Source organism: Astyanax mexicanus, chromosome 10, assembly GCF_023375975.1.
Source record: "Astyanax mexicanus isolate ESR-SI-001 chromosome 10, AstMex3_surface, whole genome shotgun sequence".
Taxonomy (NCBI): domain Eukaryota; kingdom Metazoa; phylum Chordata; class Actinopteri; order Characiformes; family Acestrorhamphidae; genus Astyanax; species Astyanax mexicanus.
The window spans coordinates 33128401-33140702 of record NC_064417.1 but is presented as its reverse complement, the minus strand read 5'-3'; positions in this window follow the sequence as shown (position 1 = coordinate 33140702).

The window sequence follows — 12302 nt, the reverse complement described above, 5'->3', positions numbered from 1 at the left end:
TGCCGTTGCTGAGGAACGCCTGCTCAGCTTCCTGTAACTGGTCCCAAAGTTTGAACCATCCAGAAAAGCGCTTTCACACTGCAGGCGAACCGGACTATGGTTCAGAAGATCCGGACCGAGACCACCTCTTTTGGTCGGACCAAAATCTGGTCCTTTGGTCCGGACCGTGGTTCGCGGCCCCTTTCACACCTGCTACTTTGGTTCGGACCAAACTGAAAAGTCCGAAAGTCCGGACCAAACGAGGCAGGTGTGAAAGCACCCTTAATGTCACGCTCTCACGCTTAACAAAGAAATCTCACGCTATATCGTTTTTTCTTTCTGTGTTCATTTTTTTCACACTCGTTATATAATTTCCGAATGCTTTAAACTTATGATTGGACTTTTACAATAACCACACCTTTTTTGAATAGAGCTGAATAACGTTTTTAAAATCGAGTTCTGTGGGGATATAAAAAAATTGACAATATAAGCATAGGTTACACTAGCTGTTGCATTTAAATAAAGGAGGTAGAGTTACAGTATATTAGAAAAAAACGTGATTGAAAGTTGTCTGTCTGTTTTGCCATTGAAACCTATGGGGATGGGTGGGGTTACACAGCCTTCTGAAACCAAACAGCAGGGGTGCCCGACCTGTGGTGGCTTCACTTTTGAGAGACGATGCTCTGTCCAGCTATACACAGTTTATGGTCTAATCCAGGGGTGTCAAACTCATTTTGGCCGAGGGCCACATTGGCATATTGGCTGTCCTCTGAGGGCCAGATGTAACTTATAAATGTAAGAAAATGTAACCAGATGTAATATAAAATGAATGTAATTACTATTTAATGTTAAGTAACTCTCAATATATTATTTATTCAATCAAATATTACAGTTGCATGGAAAAAATGTTAGCTTGTTGCTCTATTAACATAAATCCTTTTAATTTGTCATGTTATGAAATCCAAAAACTCCATCAATCAAGAACCAAACTATTCAAGTGAATAGAAATGACATAAAATACAAGTTATATTAACTTTGATCAAAACGTTTGATACTGAAATAAGGCTTAATAAATATAAAATAAAAAATTGTGAGCTGTTAAGAACATGACAGATTTAGCATTTCCTCAGATTTAGCAGTTCCTCATACAACCACTAGTGGGAGCTGCAGCAGCACAAGCCCGCAGTCTTTACTGAGTCAGAGCTACAGCCCAGCCACGGGCTACAGGGCTCAGCTGAGCCAGTCTGGAGCGTTTTTAACATTTTTAAGTTCTTCCGTGTATGAAATAAAGATTTTTAACCCCACTAACCGGATAATACAGTTCATCTTTCAGCCCAAGCAGCTAACAGTAGCAGTTTAAAGCAGCCATCACGGAGTCACTGCTCGGATTACATTATAAACAGGTCAGTTAGCGCGCTGCTAACCTCATGGTGTTTATAACTACGGAGTTTAGTGGACACACCACGGCGGCAAGGTTAGACTGTTGGGCTACTGAAGACTATTAAAGGCTATTGGGGGCAGAAATCAGTAAAGGCTGGTTAGATAAGTGATTCACGTCTTCGTCCTTTGCTGTGGTGAAACTGCGACTAGCCCTGTCACAGTGATGTTTATTAACGTCATTAAAACATATTTTGTCAGCTATTGTCTTATAAATATTTACACATAACTTATATCTCTCCTAAATGGCAGTAAATATCTCTCCTAGTGGCAGTAAGCCGTAACCTCGCGGGTAATACAATCGACAAGCATTGTGGGAAATGTAGTTTTTGGTCAAAGAATGCTTCTGACCTATTTATTATGGACACTAAGATTTTACAAGCTCTCGCGGGCCACATAAAAGGACGTGGCGGGCCACATTTGGCCCGCGGGCCTTGTGTTTGACACATGTGGTCTAATCCCTCTCTGACTGTTGGTTCGCGCTGCCAGTTCAGTCTGGGGAAGGACAGAATTTTTCACTTCGCTGAGAAGCCGCGAAATCAGTAAGTTAAGGTCAGCTTCAACGTTTTGTCATTACAGTCGAACAACGACTACATAAAAGACACCACCAGAGAGGAAATGGTTGTGATGAATACATTTTAAAACGTTAGTTCGAGAAACCAAAGCGAATGTGTGTTGTTCAGTCAGAGGTAAACGGCGTTAACGCTTCCTTGCTAAACTAGTAAGCAATTTAGCAGCTAGTTGGTTGCCTACTTGCACTGCGACAAGGAAAGTTCCTAACACTGTGGAGAAACACAACCAGGACGGACTGATAAAAGCAAGAGGGGAGGCGGGGGGTTTAGCTCTTCCCGATATAGTTTGCATGTCCGAATAACAAAGTGGGGTTAATTCATAATCTGTAATTCACTACTTTATTCTGTCCTGGACCAATACATTGTTGTCAACGCCAAATAGCTAACTAACACAAGACAGTCAAAGCTGACCAGCTAGTCAGCCATTCTGAGTAGAGTTTAGATTTTCTGCCCGTGTTTTATTTTATATAAAGCTATGGCGTGATAAGCAAAATATAGAAAAGTAACACATCAAACTGTGAATAACAATAAGTTGCACAGCTTAGAATGTTATAATCACGCAGCTCTGGCCCGCGCAGTGCTCAATTTCTTTTATTTTATTTGTTTGGTTTCATCACAAAGAAGCAGTTTATCATTAGCGTTTTTTTTTTTAATAATATTAGTTTATTGATTTTCTGCTGTTGTGTTGACAATTTCGTTTTTAACTTTTAAAATTCGTTAGATTATATTTGTGTTAATATTTTGGATTTTGTTCAGTTCAGGTGATTTTCCAGTTTAATATTTATTTTACTGTTATTATTAAATTCGCATTAGCAGCTCGTTTGGGCAGTTAACCGGACATCGCTTCCCCTCTCACACTGCAGGACAAACGACGCACAAAGAAGCTAAAATTCGGACCAATCATTAAGTTCAGACGCATTCGACCAGATCGGGCTTAAAACCGGGCTAAAATCACAGTATCTGTCTGGCTTTTCCATTTTGGGCGCTTATTAAGACGGTGCGTGTGCATCCATTCATTTTTTTCAAAGCCGATAAAAAAGCGCATTCAACTTAACGTCGGACTATTCAAAATGAAAAGTGTTCATTGATTGGATATTGAACGAGAGAGAGAAGCAGAGAGGTCGAGTCCGAGACCAGACCAAGACCAGACTCGAGTACTACAACACTCAGTATGGAACTACTTCAGGTTAGTTGTTGATCGTAACAGCGCGTGTGTCAGCTTCATATAGTGTGTTAAGTGCCGCGTGCTCCTATAGCTTTCCACAGCAAAAAGACAGGGACCTAACAGCCCGAAAGTGTTTTTAAAAAAAGCTCTGTTTTAACTCGCTACTTGCTAAAAAAAAATGTCGGGTTTAATTCGGGTTCGGGCTCATAGTAACTATGGCAGGAAACTCCATTAAAAATCTACATATAAATCAAACCACCTCACCTTTGCCTTGAAATTTGTTGAACCAGCCTAGAGTAGTTTCTCTCTGTTAAACAACATTGTCTTTTAAAGGACAGCTGAGGATGTAGGCTATGAATGAGATGGGGATTGGGGATTTAGGATTTGCCATGTCTAACTAGTCACCCTAAAATTGACTAGAAAGAAAAAATTGCATTTAAGAAATGCTAAATTTTCTAGAGGAAGGCCCCACACTCTGCACTATTGCATGTTCATAAAATGTATACATGTATCTAGATCATATCTACACAGATATATATCTGTACTGTGGAACAACTTCTGAGATGCGTGTAGTGAACCTACCTGCTGAAATCTCACGCCAAGGTTTTTGGAAAAGTGGGCAACCCTGGCTAACCCCTCTGTGCATGCAAAGTTACCTAACTCTACCTAGGTTCACTAGGTTAGCTTACTAGCTAGTTAGTGCTCCTCAACATTAATAATAAAATGCAGTGATAGCTAGCAAGTGTGCAGGTTCATGGTAAAAATGTTGGTTACATCAAAAAGCTGGTTAGCTCACTATCTGTTGTATTTAACGTTAGCATGTTTTGCATATAGCTAACACTAATTAACCTAGCTAACTAGCTAGTGCTTTCACTGTTAAACATGCTATCAGGCTCAGCACGGCTGAAGGATTTCGGTGCATGTTTTAGTGAGTATAACGGTGTAGATGGCACTGATATAGTGTTAGCTAAGTTAAATAAGTGTAACTTCCAGGTAAGTAAAGTTTGCAGAGAGCTGTTCTCACTCCCTGAGTAAATTTAACTTACTCTGAATAAGTAGTGTTTAGCTAGTCATATAAAAAAATAAGATATAATATGTAACTAATACATATAATGTAGATAAACTAGTAACAGTTATGTTCATGTAATCCATTGAAAAATGTTGGGTAGGTATTACCTTATTTCTTTTAGTTTGTCACGATTGATACATTTAGGAAATCTTTACTCCATATATGGGGTGAAATCTACTCAAACTGAGTGCATAATTTTACCTCACATTTGTTGAGTAGATTCTATAGGTTGTTTTTTTTACAGTGCATTTCACACTTCTCCTGCGAGTGTGGCCTTAAATTGTGTTAAAGCCTTAAATGCTTTTCCCAAATATCTTAAAAATGCTATATGTACTAAATAGAGTTTGCAAGTTCCACTTTTTTGTAAGCTTATTAAATGGTTAATAATTATTAATCATTTATTCATTATTTTATAATAATTAATTAATTAATTATTCATTACTCATTATTCATTGCATTATTCTGGACTTTGAGGGGTGCTAAGTTAATGTGTGTTCGTTAGTTGGTTGCTAGCTTTTAGCTAGAGACGACAGTAATGTGTGCATTTGGAAGTGTACATTCAATATAACAAACTGTTGAAAAACTAAAATTTTTCACTGTGTAGCTTAGATCCAATTTAAGGGAATCTGTGAATACTCTGTTAAAGAGACCAGCATTACGGACAGAAGTCCTGGAATTAGATCTCTGGACAGTGTTATGCTACACATGGACTCTTATAGCGGAGGTGCTCTGGTGTCTGTGTAGTGTTGGAAAGCCCAGTCTGATAACGCTAATGAAGTAGTTGGAGAAATATTCCTAAACATGTTTCCTGATTATAAGATTGCTCATCCATTTATTTGCTGCAAAGAGAGAACCACATATCTCTCCTGGTTCAGATTGGCCAGATGTGGCCAGCAAGCATAAAACATCTGGCCCGTGAGGTTGTTTGAATTATAATGAACGATAATGAAAAAAAAAAAAAACTTTTCTGGCGAGCTTTTGTTTACACTCCCCTCTCTCTCTGTTGCGCTTGGCGTGACTATAGTTTCTGCCCATTCTCGTTTTTCCACCCATTCTTGGGCTCCCTATCCCCTTATAAGGGCTTTTTTTCCTGACTGTGTCCCAATTTACTAGCCGGGGCAACGGTAGTGTATTGGACCACGACTCTAAAGACACAGGTTTGACCCCGCATAAGTAGTATTTATTTTTCTTTTTTTTCTTGGGATTATCTGCTTTGAGATCAGCTGTTCTGTTATTGGGTTCAACAACCCTCTGATCTGGAGAGCTACTAGTCTGTAACACTCCATACTATTACACTTAATTTTCCAAAACTTCCATTTTTTTTTAGCTTGGAAAATATCTGACCTGCGGCCAACTTAATTTCCGACCCCTGCTATACATGAAGTGGTTGACTAAGTGAGTTTTAGTTTAGTAGGCCTGGATTATTTTTAGAAAATGTTCATGACCTTTATACATTTCAGTCATTCATAGTCTTTTTGACAAACATGACAGTGAGGAATAAACCAGTTCCTTTGTGTGATTTAGCATACACAAGCTATATAGTAAAATGTATAATTACTAGGTGAAGTCTGTATACTCTGAATAATCTGACTGGTTTTGTGTAGTTTTGCCATTTTATTATTGAGAAAGTGGTCAAATTTTTTTCTCTGAGTGCTCTTTCCTCATACCTGTTGATACCCTGGTGTACCTTCTTCACTGGGCTTTCTGTCAGTAGCGTCTGTGCTAAGCAGTATTCAATTAACACCTAAAGCATTGAATTAACACCCAGATGGACCCAGATGACCACTGTAAGTGTTAATTTGTGTTGGGGCGGGGCTGAGGCTTGCTGTGTAATGACTGGGCTGACTACATGTTTCCTCCTGTATCTAGATTTAGTCAGACAGGTCTGAGGCGAGCTGCCCAAATTCACGTCTACCGCCTTCCGTTTCCTCACTACACACACACACACACACACACACACATACACACCCAAACACCCAAACTGAGTGTGCGTCTGTTGTGTTATATCAGAACATGCCTTTCTCACGGGCTGCTTGTTGCCATGGATATCTAAAGAAAGAAAACTGGCATTTATAAATCTGCTCTAAAAAAAATCACCCCTTTGATCCTCCCTTTAATACAGCAGAGCTGCAACTGATGGAGTGTTAATGGAACGCACTGCTGTGGGGTGTGACCTGTTGCATTCAACCCTTCAGCAGTTACGTTACATTTTTTTTACAAAAAAAAAAAAAATATATATATATATATATATATATATATATATATATATATATATATATATATATATATATATATAGTTTAATTTTTGGTTCTGGATCTTTATTTAGTAATTTTTCAGTACTATTTTTATTTGAAATTAGTCATTATTTAGGAAGTGAATATGCAAGTCTTCCAGCTGGGAAGACCTACAAAAAATGTATACAGCATAAATGAAATTAAATAAAGCATTTAGCATTATTTATCATGTTCTGTATCTTTTTAAGTGTTTAGTACACTTTCACAAACTGGCTGTTCTTCAGCTGAAAGATGCAAGCTGTACAGGTCTAGGATAGTAATGTTAGTCCCACTTAATTATTTGCACGTTTTGGCGTCAATTTTGACTTGACTGACTGTCTTTCTCTGTATAAATTTCACTCATATTACTTGAATATCATTACTGCCTAGAATAGTAAATTCATGATTAGAATAGCACTTCTGAGGTACGGTACTGTGTATTCAGCTTTGTCTGTATGTCTTCTGGGATATAAGCAAGATTAATGGTTTAATAATTAATGATTGTCATTACATTGTGGCTGTAATTAGGTTTAATAAAAATAGTGAAAACCTTCAAAAAAACATGTTTGTTATTCTGCCTTCAGCTAAATGTTTAAATTTGATTGGTTGGAAATAAAATCTTTTTGGTGCCTCCCAAAAAAATTCATATTCCTGGATCCTAAATTAGCAACTATTTTTTAACTATTATTAGCAACTATTTTAACCCATTCATAATTTCAATGAAGGCAGTCTGAGACACATCTGTTTTTTAGAAGAGGGGCAGATCTAACAAATGCGTAGGCAGGTCTATACAACAATATTTGTTTATTGAAATGAAGAACTGTTGCATATGTAGCTAAAGTGGCTGTTGCTACGTGGTTGTTGTCATATTCCAGGAGGGTTTCATGGGGCTGCAAGATGTTTTTGATTGGTTGCTTGGTGTTTGCTGCATAATTCCTATGGTATCTTGGGTGTTTATGTTGTGGTTGCTTTTGTATCCAAGATTGTTCAAAGGGTGTCACTAAGTTGTTGCTGTGTGATTCATATTGTATCTCATGTGTTTGCTATGGTGATGCTCAGTGGTTGATGTGATGTTGCTGAATTTTTAGAATTGGTCTGCATGCTGTTCCTAAATAGTGGTTAGATGTGATCCTTAAGTGGTTGCTATGGTGTTGCTACAGTTAATGGTTTCTTTTCAATCACAGACAGTTAATATGATGTTGCTAAATGATTGCTGTGTTGTTGCTATTTGATTGATATTGTATATCCGGTGTTTGCTACAGTGTTTTTAAGAGACTCCTCTTGTCTTCCAGGGGGTTTCTATGGTGTTGCTAAGTGGCTGCTGTGATATTGCTAGATTCAAGTTTCTGTTGTATCGTTGTTGGTCCTTAAGTAGTTGCTTGATGTTTATTTTAGTATTGCAAGGTGCTTGTAATGGTATTTCAGGTGGTGTTTATGGTGTTGCTCGGTGGTTGAAATGGTGTTTCTTGAGTGTTTCTATGATATAGGTTTTGCTTGTTATATTGGGTGATATTAAGGTGGTTGAAACATTACAGTTACTGGGAATCTAGTGGGAAATATCTGCTCTATTTCTGGTCAAGTATGCTTGCAGTAAAGTAAATTCAATAAAGGCAGTCTGCCTCCAGCTTTGGTCTCTACTACACTAAGTCTACTTGTAAATTTGACATCACTGCAGACAATATTGTGTTCATTTCTATAGAATTGAAATAAATGGAGCATAAAAGAGCTTCTAAACACACACACACACACATTTGCACTACACACAGTACACGGTACACACACTCAAACACACACATTGTGACAGTACATTTCAGTGGTTTTGTACACTGAGAGGGTGTGGTATGTGTGTGTGTGTGTGTGTGTGTGTGTGTGTGTGTGTGTGTGTGTGTGTGTGTGTGTGTGAGAGAGAGAGAGAGAGAGAGAGAACAGCTCTATTCTGCCTGCGCCCACATGAGTGTGAGTGTGTGTGTAACCGTGTGTAACTGTGTGTGTGTTGCTCACACATCAGTTGGTTGCCATGGTAACAAGCCAGCAAGAAGCAAGGAATAGAGCAGAGATGGTGGTAGGGCTTAGACACACACACACACACACACACTTTGTGTAACATGTTCAAATGCCAACTAACTGCATGTAGACGGCTTGATGCCCTTGTAGAGATTGCTCAGCCATCTGCTGTGTGTTTTCTCATCTGTGCCTGTAGCGCTAAGCAGGGTGTGTGTGTGTGTGTGTGTGTGTGTGTATTTGTGTGTGTGTGTGTGATATACAGTCACAATCATGAGGAATCATGCATCATGTTAATGTTCATTAACACTAAACTAGAGGCTTTTCTGACAGCACACACAAACACACACACACACACACACACACACACACACACACACAACCACACGTGCATCAGCATGAGCCAAGCCTCCCTTCATGTTCCGTCTCCCACAGATCCTCAGAGCATCACAGGCTGCTCAGAAAAGCAGCATCATCAAAGCCAAGGGTGTGGCTGACTGTGTGTTTGTGTGTGTGTGTGCATGTGTGTTTGCATGGGCCGGGTGGGCCGAATGATACACCATATACCTCCAAATATGTGTGTATACCCCTTCTAATTAATTCAGCATTCACCTACTATACTTTAAAATTTGCACATATTGCTGACACAGATTTGCTAACTCACACACAGCATAAACCTGTTGGCACTATGCCTAATGCCAGCCGTGCGCTAGAGGGGTATAAAGCCTCCAGTATTGAGCTGTGGAGCATTGGAACTTTTTTCTGTGATGATGGAGCTCCATCCAATACTTTGAATAGGATAAGTTGGGGATGATAAGGTGGTAACATAGTGACCATCTATCCAACATCCTGCCCTCAATAATGCTGTTGATGCTGAATACAATCAAATCCTCACAACAATGCTCCAAAACATACACTCCCTGGACAAAAAAAATGCACTCTAATATTTGGTTGGACGACCTTTAGCTTTCATTGTGGCACACATTCGCTGTGGTCTTGTTTTAATAAGCTTCTGCAATGTCACAAGATTTATTTTAATCCAGTGTTGCTGGATAAATTTTTCACCAAGATCTTGCAGCATTGAAGATGGTAGAGTCTGACCAACTGCTGCACAAAGTATTCTCCAGCACATCCCAAAGATTCTCAATGAGATTAAGATCTAAACCCTGTGGTGAACAATCCATGTGTGAAAATGATGATCTCATGCTCCCTGAACCACTCTTTCACAATTCCAGCTCCGTTAATCCTGACATTGTCATCTTGGAATATGCCCGTGCCATCAGGGAAGAAAACTTCCATTGATGGAATAACCTGGTCTATATGCAGTATATTCAGGTAGTCAGCTGACCTCATTCTTTCAGCACATACTGTTGCTGAACCTAGACCTGACCAACTGCAGCAACTCCAGATCATTTACTTAGTTAAATCCAGGTGGGGACTTTTTTTTTTTTTTTTGGCCAAGCAGTGTAGTAAAAAGTCCTCTCTAGAAAGTAGCAATGGAATAAAATTATTATATAATAGACTGATCCCAATATTAGAGTAAAATGATAAGTTAATTAGAGAAAACTGAAAATTGTACAATTGAAAGGAGGCATTAGTAGCCTCTAGCCTGGATACAAAATAAGATATGGTTGGAAATGGAGGTATACAGATTCCGTAAGGAATCCTGCAGCACATTTACCCATAGATGTTGTAGCTGGATCTATAGATCCTGCTCTACACTCGTAGGTTACTGAAGCTGCCATCCCAGCTGCTCCTAGTGATTAGTAACAAATATGGAGAGCACAGGACAAGAAGGTTTTACAGTCTGGTGAAAACAATCCTGAGAAACCCTTGCAGTGTGTGGGTGAGCATTATCCTGCTGAAAAATGCCAGTTGAAAGCCCCTGCAATCAGAGACAGCACATGTGACCGCAGTGTATGCTGCACATATTGCTGCATATATCACTACTAGGGGTGATCAACTGTCATATGCAATGCTCTCCAGATCACCACAACAGCAGTTAAGGCAGAGTATATCTCACCAAAAGGTAAACTATTGAAAATTAGCCATTGGGAATATTTTTATAGGGTAGTATCTGCCTGAGACAAAACTGTATATTGTTTTTTTCCAGTGATCTAAGGTGCGTTATCTTTTTAGTTTTACTGATTGGAATTTCCTATACATACAGTACTTAACTCTAAACTGTTGAAAAGCTGCTGAATTCTCAGTCGATTTGCGTTCCTGGTGTCTGCGATCCCACACAAAGCCGGGTAACCTCAGATAGCTGCAGTTATATTCAATGTTAAATAATGTTATCAGCCTGTAGCCCCTCAGGCCTGAGCCTGCCTTAAATAGAACAGCTTTCTGTACAGAACCAAAGCCAGCTGTGCTGAACACAGAGCAGCATCAGTATCAGCACAGCGAACAGCAGCAATACTTTGCTTAGGAAAAAGACTGGGTTTCTGTGTCTCGTTGTGTTTGGAAATCTACTGTATAGAAATTAAACATTACTAATTTAAGATTTAATATTAAATTTTTTACCTTTCCTTTTGTTGGAAGAGCATGAGTTCACCACTGGTTTTAATTTTTTGGGGGGTATTTTAAGTAAATGGTGTCCTGGTTTTGCTATAAAAATGAAGCAAGAAATTGGGAGTCTAGAGTGTTATCATTTAATATGAAAAAGAAAATAACCAATACACAGCATCTCAACAGGTCCTTTGCTGTTGTATTCCTGCAAGTTAATTTTTGCAACTAAACATATCAAGAACATTCTTTCCAAGAGCATAAATCCATTCATTGCACTCTGAGGGCCCTATTTTAGTGCTTGATGTGCGAGCCGTCAATCACGCACTGTGCAGCTTGATTAGCGCACACATGGATGGGCGCTGCCATTAAATCTAAGTAATTATAATTATTTGTTTGGACCCACCCACATTTAACATAGAATACTATGTAGCCTTGTTGAATTTCCCTGTTATTTAAATAAAGTTTAAGAGAAAAAGAGAGAGAGGGAGAGTCAAGTGTAGTAGCTTCAATTGGTCTCAGCGGTAAAAAGAGCTAAGCTCTGGTACTGTAATTTGATGAAAATGTAGGAAACATTAATATATTAGTAATAGGGGTGTGACGAGACACTAATATCACGAGACAAGACACGATACTGGGTTCACAAGAACGAGATTTAAAAATAAAATTTTAAAGAAAATGTCAAAAATGAAAAATGGCTTGAAAACTTATAAAACTTAATAAAAAGAGTTTTATTTGACAAAATCATATAACGCAAACTCAACAGACTGGTTTCTCTCACACATTTATTTTATAAGAATAAGAATAACAAAAATAAAAATAAAACTTTTCTAGGTCTTGTATAGTACAAACAATAAGTGCAAACCACAACCAGTCATATTAAGCCTATGCTTGAAGTGCAAACAGAGACAGAACATTTTTTAATACAGTACAGAGCTAAGGGACTTAAATACTTAGTATTTACATATGGTTTGTGTCTTGTTGGTCACTCTGTTACCTTTTATTGTTTCCACTGGAGCCAAAATGCAGCCAGACATACAACTTAAAAGTAGCAGAAGCATCTTCTATGCAAATGCCTACATTTTTCTCTTCAGCTGAGAGCTGCTCTCACTGCTCAGCCACCACACTCGCTGCTATCGCTACTGTGTTGCCAGATCCCTCTTAAAAAGTCCACACTTCAGTTTTTTTTTTCCCGCGAGACAGGTTTAAGCTTGACAAGGAATATTGCCACGTTTTAATCTCGCGATATCTCGTGCCACCCCTAAATAGTACTGTACAATAGAACATATATTTTATTAGT